The following is an 8,891-nucleotide window of genomic DNA, read 5'->3' as shown; positions in this document are numbered from 1 at the left end:
AATCGATTGGAATGACAAAAGCCAAGTGTCAGGACTCAATTGCCATAAAAAAATTGTCAACCGACATTCGTTGAATTTTCGCTATATAGGGGAGGATGGGGCAAAACGGCCCCCCTTCAATCGTCAATATTTTCCGATTCAATAATCCGATTGAGATGAGTTAGAGCTCGTTTCGAAGAATGAAAAATTATCTTCAAAATGAAGTTGAAACTGGGAATTTTCACAATGTCATTCACAAGTTATTGACAATTGAAGGGGGGCCGTTTTGCCCCACCCTCCCCTAAATACATCACCATACATAAGAATAAAAACCATGCAATGCCTGTATTTCATCGAGTCCGCTCCCTTGGCGAAAAGCAACGTTATGTCTGATTTTTTAATCAAACTACTGACTTTAAATTTTCAATACGTTATTTTTTCGTCAACGAATAGAAAACACTCCTCCACATCCGTTTCATTTTCCATTTTTAGAAGAAACAATAAATTCCGATCGATTCTATTTCCATCATTTTCCCATTAATCGAATTGATTAATCAGGATAACTCATTTCTCTTCCCTCATTGCAAATTTTTCATCCATTCACTATTATTTTTATTATTCAATAGTAGATTGACCCAAGCAGACAAGACAGGACGACAAGGGTAATCGATTGGAGTCAAGTGTCAGTACTCGATACCAAATCCCCGACATCCTGCGACCCCCATCAACTCAATTACCATCAAAAAATTGTCAACCGACATGCGTTGAATTTTCGCTATATAAATACATCACCATACATAAGAATAAAAACCATGCAATTCCTGTATTTCATCGAGCTCGTTCCCTTTGCGCGAGTAAATCTCGGCGATTCCATTGGCCAGAATATCCAGCGGTGGATGGGTATATAAACCGATAGCAGGAGAGTGGGGCTCCACATAAACCCTGACTGTACGAGCGTTTCGCGACACTGGCTTGCCGTCCACCACGCCAGTCACATATCACGTGTTGAAGATTCAAACTTTTTGTCCTTTCCCAACAGCCGAAAGTGATTGATAAATACGTCAGTATTTTGGGATATATTTTACATCAGTGAGTTAATTCGGCCCTTAGGCGATACACAACGTGAGTATTTTCATTGCTCAATCAATTTTTGCGCAATATTTTGAATTAATTGACAGGTGTTGACATTTATTTCTGGGATTAGTGGGGAGATTGCAAAATTCTATTGAGAATATTTTGATGATAGCTCTGAAACTATTGAATTTGCGGAAAATATTGAAAAATAAAATATTGAAAAAAAAATTTTTTTTTTAATTAAAAAAATATATAAATATTGAAATAAAATATTGAAAATATTGTTGTCTGTAGTTTATGAAATTCTGAATCAAAATTATTTCTCATATACAGAAAAAAAACTTGATTCAAGTATGTTTTATACTCGAATAGGGGATGGATGTTTCAATTCGAGGATGATTATCTCGTATCAGCCCGGGTCGTACCGAGCGCTCTCAAGTGTAATATAAGGGTCAGACACTAAGTGTGAGAATATAAGGGTCAAAAAGTGGAGGTTACAAAATGAGGGTCGGAATATTAGAGTAAAAAACTGAGGGCCTGAACGTAAAGGTGAAGGAATGAGGGTCAGAGTGTTAGAGTTAAAAAAGAGGGTCAGAATATTAGGATCAAAAAATTAGGGTCAGAATATAAAATTTAAAAAAGTGGGTGTCAGGCAATGAGGGTCATATAAGGGCTAAAAACGGCTATCACACATAATGTATGACTTATACTTAGACCCTCGTTGCCTGACACCCACTTTTTTTACTTTTATATTCTGACCCTAATGTTTTGACCCTCATATTCTGACTTTCATTTTTAAACTCCACTTTTTGACCCTTATATTCTGACACTTAGTGCCGGACCCTTATATTACGCTTAAAAGGGCTTGCTATAACCCGGCCTGATACAAAAGAATCATCTTCGCATTGAAATACCCATTCCCCAATCAAGTATATAATATACATGAAACAAGTAAATTTTATACTCAATTCAGGTGTATTTTTTTTGCAAACCATCACACAATAATTTTGGTCCAGAAATTTTTCTTCCGTTATTTTTCCTCGCGTTCCTTTCAATTTAATAAACTCTTCTAATCAATTCCAAGGCCTTCTCAATATTATTCAAATAAATTGAAGGGGATAAATCAATTAAAAAATACAGGATTCAAGCCACACTGATTTGTATATGTCCCTGGAACTCTAGAGTTTAGAATGTAATGGGAAAAGAAATCGTTGGGTATTTTTTCGTAACGCTCACCCTTGTGAGAATATTGCCGAAATAATTTCGATATCTGTCTTGAATTTATCCTTTAAAATTTTCACAATTCTATTTCAAATATTTTGTAAATATCCCTTCAACTATTGGGTTAATGAGGCAATATAAAACTTTTTCCATAGCCCATGTAATTCCCTACAAAACGGTTCCTAGTCATGAGGGTCAGATTAAGGGTCACAAGGGTGAGAATAAAATTCCAAGTAAGGGTCAGATTAAGGGTCTTATTAAGGGTCAGATTAAGGGATTATTAAATAAGAATAACAAGGGTCTGCTTAAGGGTCTCAATAAGGGTCATAAGGATCAGATTAAGGGTCACAAAGGTCAGATTAAGGGTCCAAATAAGGGTCATGGGGTTTAGAATCTAAGGGTTACAAGGGTCAAAATACGGTTCTCTATATCTGTCTATATCATAAAAATCCAAATCGACTTCTGGCGATAAAAATTTGGTACTCGAAATTAATACTCCAAAATTAAGGGTCATAAATGAAGGGTCAAAATAAGGGTCACGAGGGGTATAATGAGAATCAGAATAGTGGTCACGAGGGTCAGACTAACGGTGACAAGGGTCAGAATAAAAATCATGGGGGTCATATGAGGATCATATGTGGATCCTCAACATCACCTCTATTAATTAATATATAAAATATCTGTGCTAAATCATAACATCTCTTTCCGTCATCAACTCTATCGGTATGACCTGTGCAACAACTCTATCGGAAATCAACCCTATCGACTATCAATATATCCATTATGTCGATTTAAAAATTCCATTAGTACAGTTTTGTCGTGATGCAGTGAAAAAAATTTGCATTAACTCGAGAATAGAAAAACTTTTTTTTGAATTTCTGCCGTTGAAAGCAGTTTTTTTATTTGATTGGAACTGAAAAAAGTCGATAAGTGCATTTGAGAAATCGTAATCTCGAACAGCTTAACAACAGAGCACTCGAGTCGCGATTGAAAGTTTCCACACCCAATCATTCAATTCCGCTATTGGCATTTGTGACGTAAACAGTTGGGATTTACTCAATGTGGCCAGTTCTTTTTCATCTCCAATTGTATTTAACTTGAATTGACTTCCAATGATGAACCAATAGGAATCGACTTATCTCAACACATGTGTTGAGTGGGAGATTTATCTACTCGAAAAAAGAATATATTAATTTCCTATCGTGCAGTTGGAAGAGAAGTGAATAGTGAGACGTTTAATATTCAATGAGTGAATTCTCTTATACGTAAGAATTATAGAGATAAAGTAAATGCATTACACGGAGAGAAATATTCAATAAAAATTACGTATCTTTTCCGTAATTCCAGAGCGGAATCTGGTTGTAGGAAATTTTACGGAACTGTCACGTAATTTTTACCTAAAATCACGGAATTTTTCCAGAGCGTTCCGTAATTTTTACCTGAATATCCTGTGAAAAATTACGATTCCGGCACTTTAATTTTCTGAGTCGATTCCGTAATCGGTGAGCGAACTGTGAGTTCAATAATTTTTACTGAACATTTCTCTCCGCGTATCAGAACAAAAACAGTGAATTTATCTTCATCCTGGATTATTGCTTCGGATTATTGCAAATCCTTCCTATAACAATATCAATAAAATAGACATTTATTTTATTACAAAATTGCATAGGTGTCACCAAAAGTTTGTCCTTTAAAAAAGTCCAAAATTACGAAAAAAAAAATTTTTTTTTTAAATTTAGTCTTGATTATGTTCGAACTGTCTCACCAGTTATCATTGTCAAAATAAATGACCGTAGGACTTTTCCTACGAAAAAATTTCTTTTCCACAGGAAAAGGTCTTCGAAATTCCCTCACAGAATTCCTACTTCTTAACACAATGTTATAATTAACTTAAATATAAATGGGTCACTCATTGTGAATAGAAATCATTCATTTTTCTGTTTATTAAAAATTATTTTCAGTCATTTCAATTTCAATCATTTTCAGTTTTGGTACATCTCCTCAAATAGACAATCATTTCAGTAGAATTCCATAAGTCTCACAGCAAGTCTGTCCTTCATAAATATCGAAGTTATAAAAAAAAATCATAAAAAACATTTCAGTCATGATTACTTTCGAAATATTATATTTTATCTATGATCAATATCAACACGAATGACACGAAATTCCCTTTTCCCAGAAAACGTTTTTCGAAATACCCTCATAAAATTACTAGTTCTTAAGACAATGTTATCATCAACTTGAATTAAAATATTTCACTCATTGTAAATAGCAATCATTCATTTTTCTGTTTCTAAAAATTATTTTCAGTCATTGCAATTTCAATCATTTCCAGTTTTCGTACTTTCCTCAGTCTCGTTCAAAAATATCGTCTAAAAATACCCAAAATATCGACGTTCGATATTCGACGTGTGAATTCCCTCATACGTCATAATTACAGAGATAAAACAAATGTATGATCAGAATAAAAACAGTGAATTTATCTTCATCGTGGATTATTGCTTCGATTTATCATGGGATTACATATTACGAATCACCGCTTCAATAATTTCAATGAAATGCACAATCATTTCAGTAGAAAATTGCATAAGTCTCACAGAAAGCCTGTCCTTCAAAACTACCGAATGTATAAAAAAGAAAAAAATTCATTAAAAAAATTTCAGTCATCATTACATTCGAAATGTCTTATCTATGATCAATATCAACACGAATGACACGAAATTCTCTTTTCCACAGAAAACGTTTTTCAAATTCCCCTCATAAAATTTATAATTCTTAAGACAATGTTATCATTAACTTAAATAAAAATAGTTCACTTATTGTAAATAGAAATCATTCATTTTTCTGTTTTTAGAAATTATCTTCAGTCATTTCGATTTAAATCATTTTCAATTTTCGTACATTTCCTCAGCCTCGTTCAAAAATATCGTCTAAAAATACCCAAAATACCGACGTTCGATATTCAACTTGTGAATTCCCTCATACGTCATAATTACAGAGATAAACCGAATGTATTATCAGAACAAAAATAGTGAATTTATCTTCATCGTTTCTAATTCTTAAAACAACGTTATTATTAACTCCAATAAAAATACTTCACTCATTGTAAGTAGTAAAATTATCTCCAGAACTCGAATACATTTGAGCCCGGAGTATGCAAACATTTTCTCAGTCTCGTTAAAAAAATACCAACAGAGAAATTGAGTAATCGGCCATGAAGCCGCCTGCAACGCGATATGAACCTATCTAGTAATTCAGAAATCGATCAGATTGAATAGCCAATCACTCGGACAAATTCGATCCTTTGAGGACTTTTTGCGATTACGGATGAAAAAATTTCACAGAAAAATCTAGTGAATTCTCTAGAGAATTTTACTGGGCTTCTATCGAGCTTTCTATTAGTTCAATCCTGGTTGATGCTATTGAAAAATTCCGTAAGTTATCTGCGCGTTTCTTTTTTCAGTGCAAATATTCAGTGGAAAATATTCCCCAGAAAAAATAAATGGAATTCGATTTTTCTACACTTGTTCCTTTGAGATATTTTTTATAGAGCTGCCTCGGCTCAAATTTTCTGTCTTCTTGTTTAATTTTTCTCCAATAAATAGAGAAGAAAAATTTAGTGGACAGAACTTAGAAAATTAATGTCGAGGTATTACTGTAGAAAATGGCTCAATAGAAAAGGTTGTCTAGAAAAATCAAATTCCGTTGATTTTTTCTATTCAAAAAATTCTAGGATTCAACATTTTCTATAAAGGGAAAGCGCAATAAAGTAGCGAAATTCTTCAATAGGATCGACCAAAAATTAATAGAATTTTCAATATAAGTTCAATAGAAATTCAATAAAATTTTCTGCAAAATTCACTAGGTTTTTCTATGAAATATTTTGTTTAGAAAATCTTCTCCAGGGAAAAATGTCTGCTATTTCTTTTCATAAATTACGAACGAAGTAAACGTCTGTTGATCATATTCCATCATCACTGAGCGAGATAATTCCGGGAAGAATAGATTCCCAGTAGTTCACATTTTTCTCTCTATTCGTATGAACACTAAAGACCCCGGGGCAATTCAAAATTCTGGTTTCCTAAGCGTCGGTTTTTCCGTGATGCACAACAAGGTGAGTAGAAAAATAGAGAGGAGTGAAGTAGCTGCAGGAATTACTTTGACGTCACCGAAGGGAATTCCCGCTCAAAGTCATTGACTTTCTCGTTGGATTCTTTCAAACGCACATGCGAAAGACAGCGTGGATATGAGTCATGGCCACTGTTCACTTTCAAACTGACGTATAGTTATCTTTTGCCACTGTGCCATTTCCCCCTCTCTCGTCTCCGCGATTATATTTTGATGTTGAGTTGTGTCTGGTGACAGATTTTGTATGAATCACGAAAATAATTTATTCTAATTTTTATCCTTCGTTTCAAAATTTTTCCCTGCAGAAAATCATTATTTTATTTATCGGAAAATTTCCTCATGTGATCAATTTTCCTTCTAATTGAAGTAGTATGAATAAACTTCAGTTAAGTTGTTGTGTGTAACGAGGAAAAATAAATTTAAAAAGCCCAAAAACAAAATCATTCGTCATTGAAAATTTTTCCCATGAATTCGAACTTTGATGAGTGTAAGAAATTGATCCGTCAAATTCTTTCCGCAATTATATTTTAAACAATAGTCTCTCATTTGACAAGGGGGTTTCGACATAACACATTATTTATGACAAAAGCTTGATGCTACCGATAATTTTCATATTCGGCATTGAATTTTTATTTATTTTTTCTGATTTTTCGATTTTTTATCGAGATGTTAATCTTCTCCCGGACCTTGAAAAGTTAATTTACTGATAAGACTGTGTCATATTTGCATTTCTACATTAATTATTATCAATAATACTAGACTGCCGATTGAGCACAAACTCAACCAGTGATATGAATGTTTCTATTCATTTTAACTATCATTTATAATTTATTTCAGATTTTAATTTTCAAAATTCAAGTTGTGTTTATACTACTCTAAGATCTGAAAAAATCCTTAGAAATCAGAAAAATTAAATAACAATTTTATGCTCATTATGAAAATTAACGACAGCACCAGGTTTTTGTAATATAGTATATTTCGATATGAGTGCGTAAAAGTGTTTTTTAGAAGGCAATACGCCTTCGTCAACTGCAGACCCCTTTTTTCATCACAATATCTGGAAAGCGGGATTTTGCGGACCTCGAGCGTGCGCAACATTTCACCTTAGGCACCAGTGATAACATATACTATTTTTGAGCCGTGGAACATCTCGCCGAGGCGAGTGCTACCCTCTGGATGGCCAAAGTCACTTTTCCCATGAGTGTCCAACTCCATCTGTCATCACAACGTGTGGAAAGTGAAACTTTTCGCAGGCGGAGCGGGCGTAAAATTACACTTTACGCACAAGTGATAAAATATACTATTTTTGACTCATGGAAGATGTCGCCGAAAGTGAGTGCTATCCTCGTAAGGGTCAAACATTTTTCCACGAGTATCGAACCTTATTTTTCATCACAAACCGTGAAAAGTGGGTTTTTTCGCACGCAGAGCCCGCGTAAAATTTAACTTTATGAACAAGTAATGAAAATTTTTGAAAAAGATCAATTTCTTACACTCATCAAAGTTAGAGTTCACGGGAGAATTGACTAATGATGAATGATTTTATTTTTTTCTGTTTGAATCTATTTGCTTTTTTATTTTTCCTCGGTACACTGAACGATTATTCCTTTCATCGGAATAAATAAATCATCTTCCTCTACTCAAATGATTCACACTGAAGACTCCGCGTCACTCAGCTGCTGCCACAGTTTCCACACGGATCTGAATAAAATCCGCGATAAGTGTTAGTACGTGACGTCTCATTTCTGTCAGAGAATTAGCGCGGGGTATTGATCTCCCTCGGCGCTATATCACAAGCAACAGAGTAACCGGATGTTTCACTCATAATATCATCATCCCACTCTCAATAATTTATCTCTCTATATAAATAAAAAAATAAGGCGAAAAATTCAGGGGACGCTCAAGTTCAGGGGACGCTTAAGGAACTTCCGCAGTAAGTATACTTGATGAAAATTTCGAAATGGTATAAAGACGCAATATTTGGATCATATGTTGTTGAACACATTCAAAAACTATTCCCAAAATTTCAAGTACCGTGTCCACCCCATTTTCGAGATATACATCGTCAAAAATGGAAAAAACACAAAAATTGAATATTTGGCGATGCATATCTCAAAAATGGGGTGGACCAGGGACTTGAAATTTTGGGAATATCTCTTTAATGTGGTCAACAACATATGATCCAAATATTGCGTCTTTATACCATTTCGAAATTTTCACCAAGTATACTTACTGCGGAAGTACCTTAAATTCAGGGGACGCTCAAATTCAGGGACCTCTTAAATTCAAGCGATGCTGGGTGCCTATACGGGGGTTCCTATAAAGGAAGGTGCCTATATTTATAAGGGATGTCTATATGAGGGGGTGGTCATAAAGGGGATATCGATATTTATGGAGGATTACTATATTAGGGGGTGCTCATATGGAAGATGTTTATGGATACGGGTACACCGCTGCGGTCACACGGGCGGGAGGGGGGCGAGCGAAGC

At 34.5% G+C, this 8,891-nt stretch overlaps 1 protein-coding gene across 1 annotated transcript in view; it reads left to right on the top strand.

The window, feature by feature from the left end:
• The first annotated feature begins 937 nt into the window (after positions 1-937).
• LOC107038036 (aromatic-L-amino-acid decarboxylase) overlaps positions 938-8,891 on the top strand; it is a 17,951-nt gene continuing 9,997 nt past the window's right edge. Inside the window, exon 1 of the mRNA XM_015256901.1 lies at positions 938-1,101. The gene's annotated coding sequence lies outside the window, so the exon portion shown is untranslated. The remainder of the gene's footprint in view (positions 1,102-8,891) is intronic.

The sequence above is a fragment of the Diachasma alloeum genome, unplaced genomic scaffold (genome assembly GCF_001412515.2).
Source record: "Diachasma alloeum isolate Michigan unplaced genomic scaffold, Dall2.0 Dall_scaffold_00277, whole genome shotgun sequence".
In the NCBI taxonomy this organism is placed as follows: Eukaryota; Metazoa; Arthropoda; class Insecta; order Hymenoptera; family Braconidae; genus Diachasma; species Diachasma alloeum.
Note: the sequence above shows the minus strand (reverse complement) of the source record. Positions and strands in the feature narration are given on the sequence as shown.